Here is an 11,610-nt window from a genome sequence, read left to right as displayed (position 1 = left end):
TAAATTCCCACTCATCTACAGCTTTCACATATAAAAGGACACAGGGACCTGCTTTGGGCCCCCTACCAACGTGCTATACAAGATCTACATATACCTCAGGCTTCACACCATTTTATTGCCATCTTTTTGTCATTTCATCTGTACATTTATTTAGGTAGACTTACTTAAATGAAAAAGATACAGTATGTTGCTTTTCCATTTTTAAGTGCTCCAAAGGACTCTAGATCTCGTCCTTGTACCTAAGCCTTGCAAGAAATAAGTGACAGGGGAAGGGGACACAAGGAACCCTAGCCATTTCAGTTATGAATGCACAGCTTTTAAGTGCTCAATGAACTGAATTTGCCCTGCCCCCAAACATAAACTACTGAAAACAGACAGATCTTTCACATAGAGTCAAAGTAAAGTTTTGGCTGACTTAGCAGGAAGAACTCAACAAACGGAGTGAACAAGATAAAATTTTTGTAACAATATTGGCAGCCTTATAGGACTCCACATTCAAAGCTGACAAAAAGATATTCTTAAGAAAAAAACATTCTTGTGCCTTCCCTAGGGGTGGTGGCACATCCCTAAGGATATCCATGAACAAGGCCCAAAAATGAATTCCTATTCACTTGCTGAACATGGCATTTCTCTGTTGCTAATGTTACAGAGGTGTCAGTTTACTTAACAGAAAGTATTTTAAATTATTGTAGTATCATGACTGAGTATTAACTATCATAACTACTACTGGAGGCCCACATTGTGAATGCAAGTGAGGATGCGGACATTAGTGCCTAAAGACCAGACAAGACCAGGAGCCCTTCCTCTAAGTATTGTCAAAGCCTGTGTGCACCGAAGCAGCTCAAGACAACAGCACAGACAAAGGGAGAGGACGGCATGTACAAACAAGCAGAATGAGCAACATGAGACCACCTACAGTCGTGTTAGTTCTACATTTATGGATTTAATTTTCGTGGGTAAGATAGTATGTCACTACCAGGAGCCTATCTAGCTGTAGTGAAAATGGGTTGCCTTTAATTTCCCATTCTTGCTAAACAGAAGACCCAGAGCACTACAAATGCATATATTGCCCACCAATGAGACTTTGCAAGGTTTTAAGAGCCAGGAACAATATATTGCACAACAAGGTTTATACTGTGAAGTTCCAGCTTCCCTGAAGTCCACAGCAAAATTCCCATTGACTCAAGCAGAGCCAGGACTTCCTACCAGTTCCCAAGAGGTCAGCTGTGCTGAGAACTGTGAGCTGTGTGCACTGCAAAGAGCGAGTATCACCAACCCTTCAGCTTGCACTCACTCTGCGGGTGATCGTTTTTGCATGTGGTGGTTTTAGCTTTGCATGCTTTACAGATCAAGAAGCCACCACAGCATTCTGGTTTTGTTTTATTTATTTCATGCAATAACAAGGCATGCTTAGTTTCTGTTTTTCAACCAAAGTGCTGCAGGGATGGAAATTAGATAAAACCTCATAATTCATCTGGTTTCCCACCCCCACCACCTAGCTCTCTGTAATTACCCATTTGTTGCAGCTCAGTTACTAAAACTTTTCCCTGCTCCAAATAAGCTTCAAACCTTGTTTCTTCAGCTTCAGTTACACATTATCAACAGAGCTTAAACTGTTCTTGCCTTACTGATGCATGTATGGAATCTGAAAACAAATTTAGATTTGGATGAATTGCTGTCCCCATAACAGTAGCTGACCATGGAAAGACACTGCAGTTCTCCGGCAGTACCGCCCCTGACAGCTACCACCACCAGACCCTCTGGCCTCCACAGCCACGTAGCAAAGAGGAGGAGACAAAGATAAACTGCGTAAATGGATAGAGCCTGAGCTGTAGGAAATTTCGCAGTTTGGTTTGCACAGGTTCTTGTGAATTTTTCCTTTGATTTTTCCACGTACGTGTTTTTTCACCCCCTGAATTTCACTTTGAGTTTCAGGTTTGAACAAGAATGTTAAAAGCTCAAATTGAAACTCACTTGAAACTATCAGGTTTCATCTGCAAAACCGTAAGTGGGCTTCAATTTGTTTGAAAGGTGCAAATTAAGGAATTTAAGTGAAACTTATAACAGACAGTTTTATATCTAAACACAGAGCTAAACTTGAAAGTAGGCAAGTTTTGTGTGGTTCTGTAAGAAACTTTTCACACAGCAGTTCTCCTGGGCTTATTTTTGGTGTATGTGGAGAAATGTGCTCTCTGCACTCGCCTAAGATGTTGCAATACTCTAATATGTCAGATTATTTTTTCTTTAAACTCTGCTTAATATCTCTCCTCCTTACTCCCTCTGGAGCAGAACCAGCACCAAAACCTTTAGGCAATGAACTTTTATAATAATTCCCCAGAAATCTTCTCTCCTATTCTAGGACCTAAGGGGCTCCTTGCTCATGGTTATGCATCATCTGTCATTATCTACAAAGACTAAAATGCCAAGGATGGCCGTCAGCTGTCAGCTCTGCCCCTCTGAACAGGGTGTTACAGGATGTCTCATTCAGCATTTGCAGTCACAGGAGAGGGGAGATTCTTTCGTTCAGAGCAGGGAATAGCCTCCACAGCTGCAGAACACAAGAGGCCCAGGGAACTTCCGAAGGCCAGCAGCTGGGGAAGCAAATTTTGGCTGGATTGGTCCATTATTGTTGATGTACATAAGGCCTGAAAATCAGCATCAGGAAACAGTGCACACGCAGAAAGACTCATGGTCTTATTTTTCATATTTAGCTATACAACTGTGTAATAGTTAAACCTTGCTGTGATGTTATGCTCAATATTGTTAGCGTTAATAAAAACTTATGTCAGCTCTTCTGGTGAAGTCATATTTAAAGGAAAACTCAGACCTGCCACCACCTCCCTTTTCAATTAAATCAATCCACTAGTGCAGTCATCACGACTTGAAAAAGTTGTCACAAGCATGAAGTAAAACTAAGTCAGATATCTCTTCTTTCATACTGTAGTCTGTGCGAAGTTGGGAACACTCAATTTTTACTCTTACTGTGACTTAAGCACCAACTACTTACCATCCTAAATTACCCAGCGGTATAGCTGTATGCCCAGTCTCATTGCAAAAGTTCATCTTTCAGAAGCTTCCTAGGAGACCTACATGAAGACAATGAAACCTAACACGGTGTTCGGCACTACATTTTTTTAGTACTTCTGGCTCTGTCATTATGCACAGCCCTGAAGATGGGGAGATTTCCTGTCACTGCCACCAAATTGCTTGAGTCTTCTTGTAAACTCTGGGCTAACTCATACTATTTTTGCACCTTGATTTCAGCTCCTGTAACACAGAGGCAACTCTTGCCTAACTTCACACAGATGTGCATTTATCTCAAGACCCTCTGATATTCTCAGATGTAAATTCAGAACATTATTAGCAATACACGTATCCCCAGAAAGGACTAGGAAGACATTTGCCCCAACATGTTTGGGCAGACGCTAGACAAGATCTTTCCATTTCCTTCCAGTTTCAGTCTAAGGTGAAGTGGGAAAGACTGTCCCTCCAAACCTAACGTTCTGCAAAGCAGTGGCAGATTCAGCATTCGCTCCTTCATACCCTGCAGAGCAAGCCAAAACCTAAGAAACAGACTTGCTCAACAGCTGAACAAGAGAGGCAGAAACAGATCCATTCAGCAAGGAGAGCCAAAGAAGGAGTCAGAGAGAGAGCCAAAGCCACCAGCTTCCTCCTGCTGGCTATGCAAGTAAGAAAGGAGCCCAGAACAATGGAGGCAGCAGGATTACACTGGGGTCATTCGGTTTAGTTCCCAAATGGTTGCTAACAGATGCCTCAAGTAAAATTTGCTCTGCGTTGTTGCTGCCTCATCACCCTGGAGCCACATACCCTATGCTCAGTTTGGCAAACTGCTTCTCCTTGTCTGCTTCTTCTACCCAGGCTGACCCCCAGACATCGATGTGCCCATGTGGGGGGCCTAAACTCCACTGGCTTCCCTGTGTTTTGGACCAGTCCCTAGAACTGGTAATTACTCGATTGGCAGTGCTTCCCTGCCAGAGAGCATCCCCCAGCCCATCCCGGTGGGTTATGAGAAAAGTGCAGCTGAGAAAAGGATTGATATAGAATGAGTCAACTGACAAGTAGAGAAGAATCAAAGACCATTTGATAAGCATATGAACAGAGGACAGTGAGGCAGGAGAGGACACTGAAGGAGTGGACACCAAAAGGAACAGAGAACTGGGGGAACAAGAACATAGAGGGAATACTGTGACATGGTGGCTCCCAACCTATGGCTTGAAGGCAACACATTGTGATGTTGCTTGTGAAATGCTTCTGGAAAAAAATGTTCCGACATGGAAAACAAAGTACGATGTTGCCAGCAGCATGATACCTGCTCAGTGCTGTTATCTTCGATAAACCAACACAAGTTGGGGAGCACAGCTCTTTGTTTCCCTTAACTAGAAGTTACAATTACTCCACCTGATTCCCCTCCATTTTTTTTTTTTTTTTTTTTTTTGTGGCTGCATCTCTGGTTAGAGGAATTTGGTCCTGGAGCTGGCCAGCTCTAGCTCAGTGTAGGCATGTGTAGCTCATGTGTAGGCATGCTCTGCAGCCAAGATAAAATGATCACAGCCCATTTCCCCACAGACAAGTGGATACCACATAAAATGTCCCCAGCACTGCCTGTGGCTGAACTGGCCTCCAATTCTTCGTGCTGCTCATTTTGGTGCTCTCACCAATGAGATGGTGACAGGCACGTGGAGTTCACTGATGCCTTCTGGGCTGATCCTGTTTCTGAGGGTATGATCTTAACTTCCAAAAGTGCAAATCTGCCACGCTTCACAAGTACCCAATATATCACAAAAATAAAGATTCCTTCTGGAGATCAGATGAAGGAAAAAACCCTCCTGTGAGAATCAGAAGATAATGAAATTTCTTCATTACTAACCAAATAAACACTGCAATGTTTATTCTCTGCTCCCTATTTCACGTACATGATGATTTTGAAATATTTCTGTTTATTTTATACTATGCAGCAAAATGAATGCTCCTTACACACAGAAATAAACAACCCTTTTTCTCCCTGACACACACACACACACACAAAATTCTAGTAAGAAACTTCCTTCCACATCCTTCCTTTGTGGTTGTGAACTCCTCTGGGGCTAACACAATTCCCAGCAGAGCCAACAAAACACTTGCCATTGCTTTCAGTCAGAATATGACTGTGCCCCTTTCTTGTAGCAGGCAGAGAGTTAATTGAACAGACTTGAAGATGTATTGTAGGAGACAGGAGTAAATCAAATTATATGAAAACATTCCCACGGTTTTGATTTACTTCACAGAAAGAAGCAAAATATTAGACATCTTATATTACTTCACGTTTGCCTGGAGGGCAAATGTGAGGTAAATGTTCAGAAAATTCTAAAAATGTAGCAATAAGCCCCTTCTACTAAGTTCTGTATGAGTTCTGCATTACTGAGAATACAATATTATTCTATGATGCTGAATAGCAGTGTCTAATCCTATTTCAGAGGGCAATAGATTCCATAGGTTTAGATGGGCTATTCCTTTGCAAAACTGAAATTGGAAAACTAATTCAGTTTTGAATTGTAAACACGACTCTTGAAGCAGTAAACTGGGCAAGTTTGTAGTGTTGCTGACATCTACTGAGAGAAAGTGAAATTGCACGTCTCAGCAAAGGGATGAGAGCAGACTTGGCCCTTGTTTGCCATTTTAGCTTTCAGCTGCATTTTATGCATGCTTGCATATTTATTTATTACTTGTATCAATGTTCACTTGCTTCATTTAAGGTCAGTGAGTCAACAGAGACGTTATAGGGAACCTTTAAGATGAAATATAAGGGACATTCAGGAGACAGCTGTATCCCTTATATAAATGCTGCAGACTCGTTCTCACAGTTACAGAAGTCTGAATGCCCAGACTGACACACAGCACCAGGTATATCAGGACACAAGCCTAGTTCATACTGGTTGCACATAAAGCCCTCAAACTGTGGCAGCTGAAGCCAAAATCCACGTAGTACAAAATACTGGCTTTAGGAAACCATGCTGCACAAGTGATACTGAAAATTTCTGTATCCTTTGTTTCTTTTAGGAAATGGATAATTTAGCTAAACTATGGCAGGAATAAAAATACCACCACTAAGAGAATGGTACTCAAAATGACAATTCAGAGATACTTTTTGATCTGTGTGTCTGTTGTCATGATGACAATATGGCAGTTACACTATTCTGGCAATTAAAGAACAGTTTTTGCTGGTATCTCATGCATTATAAAGCATATTCTTTCCCCTTGCTGAACAGAGAAGAATCCATAGCCATGTTTACAGCCACAGAACAAGAACCATTACTACAGATTTCATGTCTAGGGATTTCATTCTACAAAGTTAACAGGAAAGGTCTGCATATCTCAGTTTGGGTAATAGCAAAACTAATGGTGGGGGGGAAGAGACCACATAAAATTCTAATAGAGTTGCAGTGAGTCAGGGTGATAATGACTGTGAGTGGATTTGTGTTTCTCTACTTCTGGGTGAATTTCTCATCACTGAAGTTACACTGAATTTACAAGATTATAAATAAAACCTAATTTGGCCAATAAATATTTGTAACATAGGGCAACGCTATCAATAAAGCAGCTTAATTAATTTGCTTTTTGTAATAAGAGAAGCATCCGCAGTCGAAATTAAATATCACATTACAAGATTTGATCTGTGATGAAGTTGTTATGAAATGCCTCTCTTACCTTGAAAGGGACAGGATTTCAGTGTCTGCAAGGGCTTTTCACATTTGTTTCTGCAGATTCTGAAATGGATATAAACATAAGATGAGATCTTTGGCTCATGTATCTGATGTATGAAATATCCCCAGTAGTCATTCTTGGTCACACAGGGCTAAACCCCAGCTTTTTTTTACATGAGTAGATCCAGTGGATAAAGCTGATACACACTCAGCTCCCACTTACGTTCTGCTTTGAGTATCACACATAGATTAGAAACTGCAGTGCAGTGTTGAAAACCCTCTCCCAATTGTTCTCTAACTGAAGGTACCTCATTTCCATCTGTGCTCCAGTTATCACCTTCACGTTTTCTTGGTACCTAAAGCTTGGCTTCTACATGCATTCTGACATGCCACAATCTTGGGAGGGCTATACAACTCGGCACTTACTTCTCACACCAGGGTCCATCAGGAATCAGGCAGTCATCACTCATGTGTAATCCAGTATATATTCTCATTGCTCACCCTGGCCTCCTCAGAAAAAGCAGTTGCAGCCTCATCTTTGTTTCTGGAGTAGGAAAAGGTGGGTTATAGGACTTGTCCACCACAATAATCCTTCAAAGAGCGACTGGAACCTAATCTTTCCCTTCCATGTGCCAGAGAGGTTAGAAACCCAGGCCACGTTCTCCCTCTCCCTGAGGCTTACTAAACTGGATAACAGCTTCCCCAGAGGAGATAAGCTTACACCAATACAGAATGGTTTGCAAGCCTGTGGCTAATGAATTCTTCAGAGACATACAAGAAACAGACTTGAAGGGAATAGGCTCTCTGCAATAAAGGGATTTAATTCCAGCTGAATTCTATAGTCACCTAATCATTGGGTGGTGTGATTGCAGAGAAATGACAGACACCTAGCTTCTGAAAAGAAATACCTAGGAACCTTTCCTCCTGTCAGACTGCAAATCCAGAGTACCTGGAAGACTTCCTTAGTGGCTCTCTTTTTGCTTTCTGGTGTGATCTGGACTTTGCACAGATCTTTCAGAGAGGGCTTCTCACATGTTGCTTAACTCATGCCTTTTACTCCATGCTCAGACTTCTAAAAACTGCACAGCACAGTGCTCAACACTGTAACATCTAAGTCTCAGAAAATCTCATGATGAAATGCCATTTATACACTTATATCAATGCACTTTAAATGGGCATTTAGGAGGGTTAAGTATATAGCAAAGCAAAATCCCACAGCCTGGTACTTGGATGGAGTTCCAACAGAGTGTTATATTTAAAACTACACAGATCAGAAATAAAGATGAGGGAGCAGATATATCTGAACAACTGTTCCTGAATAGAAATCGTTTCCTTATTCTATTATAAATCTATCTCTGATTACCTAAAAAGAATGTTGAAACATTTGGCTTTCTAGAAATAACTTGGTTCCAAAGATGAGTCTCTGAAAAGGCTCATTCTGGCTTGCATTCACTGAAAACCAAGGCACTCAAATTAATATCAACATTTTGGCAATTCTAATAACAAAGACTGCCAAAAGTATGTTGTCTATCAAATGTACATGGAAGAAAGATGTTAGAATATTAAGAACAGATGTCACAGATATCTTCGAAAATGCTCATGCTCCCTAAGTACCTAAGCAAGGCAAGACGTACAAAAGCTCATGAAAGATGACATTAATGCATTTTGTCCAAATGCTTCCAAATGCCATATATGTATGTAAACTTACTTATAAAATATGTACATTTAAAGATGGTAGAAAGGAGGATTGTGTCATAACTTGATAACGGCCTTCTATCTTAGAATTTAGAGCTTTAACAGTAACAGTTCAACAACGCATTAAAGACTATTTTTTATGGTCTGTTATTTAAACCATTTTGTTCTGTTGCAGAGAAAGCATGCAAGGTTTTCCCGTTATTGTGTATTCATTTATTTACATTTTAATTATTATTCTACTGACAAAGAAAGTTTACAAAAAAACTTCTGTTAGAAAAACATCTGAACAACTTAATGAAAGTAATATTTACTAAAAATAGCTTATTGTCTAAAATGAAATGACCACTTCGAAAACCTAAATATCTTGAGAGTTTATTTGAGCAGGCACAGAACATGCTTTCATCCTCTGCTCTAGTTATTTTCAGTATTGACAATTCCAAACGATAAAAATTAAGCCAGCTTCCGAACAGAAAATCATGGGGATTTGCTGATTTACTTATTTATTTATTTGTAAACATTGGAAAGATTGGATTCTTGTGAATTGACAGAATTAAGAAATATTTTACCTCTAGACCTGATGTTTCCAGATTTCAGGCATAGAAAATCACCTTACACAAATGAAGCCAAACTTTTCACATATGGCAGATTCAGGTGATAGTGTGTTAAAAACAAACAAACAAACAAAAAAACCAAAACCCCAGAAAACCCCTATCGAATATTTTAAAGCTCATAATAAAATAATGGGCAATGACAACACTGTGTTTCTTATGGGATGATATTTTAAAGTCAAAAACCAAGATTTTGATTTTTTAATTTTCTTACTGAAATCAGCATTTCAGTAAGAAGTAGATCATGGCTCTATGAAATATGCCACCAACTTGCATTCACTTGAGCATGCAGAGCCGAACAAGACTTGTCTTTAAGTTTAAACCTGCATACATGCTAAACTAAAATAAAGATTTTTCTGAGGTAAAAGACTAACTATTTGATGTTAAAATGACTGTGCTGAACTCAGAAACATGATGTTGTGGATGATCTATGAGCAATGTAATAACAATAATAAAACAATACAATCGTAATAGTAGTAGCAACAGTGACATTTTCTGTTCTTTAAAGTTTTTAAAACAGTGCTCATTTCTTCTTACCGTATAATGCCGACAGGATAACACTGACAACTACAATAATAATTTCTTGGCTAAGGGCGGACCTGGGGTGCCCTCACAGCTTCACAGGACAGAGTCTGTCGAGCTCCAGCCCTGATGTGGAGGCTGGCTCCCCTCCCGCAGCACAGGCCTGAAAAACATGTTTTATTTCCATGAGCACCAGCATGTGTGAGGGCTTCATTGAAAAGGGGTAGATTTAAGCCTGTTTTTGTGAAGTACACATTTACAGGCTTTGCTGAACCAGGCCCTAAACCATGACCTGTCTTTTTTTAAAATCATCCCCTTACAATTAACAGATGTGAAGGCAAACTTGGCATATACGGATGGCTTAATTTCTTCCCTTTGAATAACCTGGTTATATCCAGTTTCCGCAGCAATTGTAAGAGTGTTTACATTGTTTTTTTTCATTTCCCTCTTTTAATAATACAAAGCAGACGCGGTGCGTCTGATTTACCTCAGGAGGCAGCGGGAGAGGAAGGGTGCTGAGGGCTCCTCCGCGGAATGTGCTGAGGGGAGTGGAAGGGGGCGCTGCGGTCGGAGTTATTTATTTTGTTAATATCTTCGGACCCCAAGGGCCCCATTCTCGTCCTCCCTGGCTGGTCTCCAGACCGAGGCTGTCAGCCAGGGAGAGTATAATATCTTCAGGCTATGGCCCATTTAAAGTTTTCCCTCAGCTCTCACAGAGCCTTTCCTGCAGCACAGGGGAGGCCATGCTATCCCGCCTTGCCGTGCAACCGCCATGGCCGCCGGGCCGCCCTCCCAGGGCCGGGCCGCAGGGCCTGTGCCCCTGCACCCACAGAGCCCGGGGGTCACTGCCCTCAGCCTGCTGCACGCAGCGGCGAGCGGCAGCCCCTCCTCGCCTGAGCAACCCAGAACCCGCGGTGCAGCTCGGCCGCCATTCTGATTTCCAGGACCCCGGGTTTTCCTGCCCCCTCACAAACAAAATCCCTGGGCCAGTACTTGAGGCCAGGATTTTCCCCGGAACCCCAGCCCCTGGCTTGGGGGGTGACTTGCAGGGAGTTATTCTTGCTTTCTGTGTTTCCCTTCTTCTTAAACTCCCTAAGGAGATCTGATATTTAATTGAAGTACCATGAAAGAGATATTTAATTACATGATTATGTCAGATAGCCTAGCTTGACAGAACATCATAAATCCACAGAAAAAATGTTTTAATGTTGGTATTAAGCTGTTACCCAAAAGTTGCCAACAGGTCGGCTACATTCTTCAAGCAATAGAAACGGTAGTAGTGTCAGGCACCTGTAATTTTCAGTAAAAATATCAAAATACATTTGAAAACCCTCTTAAAGAATATTCAAAATGTATCTTGGTTGGTTACTCTACTGACACGAGGGTACACTACCTAGCACACTGTCATTCATTAGCAAGGCTTCATTAACCCAGGCAGAGCTCAGCACTAATGAGGCTATATTGCCTCCAGTGCCCTGACAAGCCAGCCAGCTCTCTGGGGTGCTGCCTGGTGCCATGCTGATGCCTCTAATGGTGTTACACCAGGAATGCGCTCACTAATTATACAAAAAACTTGTTGCAATTTTCAAACCCTAAAGCAAGTTCCAAACAAGGCCATTTTTGTGGAGGAAAAAAAATAAAAATGGTTTCTCTCTACCTTAGGGTTTAAAATTACTATAGCAACCCTGAACCATTGGCACAACGACAAAAATCACAAAATGCCTGTAAGGCACAGCTCAGCTCTGCAGCGGTGAACAGGGTGATCACAGGGGACATCAACTCGCCAGCACAAACTGGGATTTTACTGAGGTCATGGCTCAATCAGATGGCAAGCCTGGTTTTAAGCACCTAGTCCTGACCACAAACAAAACACTACTGGGCAGGTGAAACAAATGGCTAAACTGGTTCAGACTGACCCCAAGAGTTTGACATTTGCTCCAGCTGTTCTGAAAAACATCCTACTCCTAGGAGGCTGTGCGCCAGATTGAATATTGCCTGTCCTGACACAGCTGGCATAAAATCATGAAAGCAGCATAACCAGCACATTGGCTGCTCTGGCTAAACAGACAACAGGAATAAGTTGG

Source organism: Strix uralensis, chromosome 11, assembly GCF_047716275.1.
Source record: "Strix uralensis isolate ZFMK-TIS-50842 chromosome 11, bStrUra1, whole genome shotgun sequence".
In the NCBI taxonomy this organism is placed as follows: Eukaryota; Metazoa; Chordata; class Aves; order Strigiformes; family Strigidae; genus Strix; species Strix uralensis.
The sequence above is the reverse complement of the archived record's forward strand: the minus strand, read 5'-3'. Positions refer to the sequence as shown.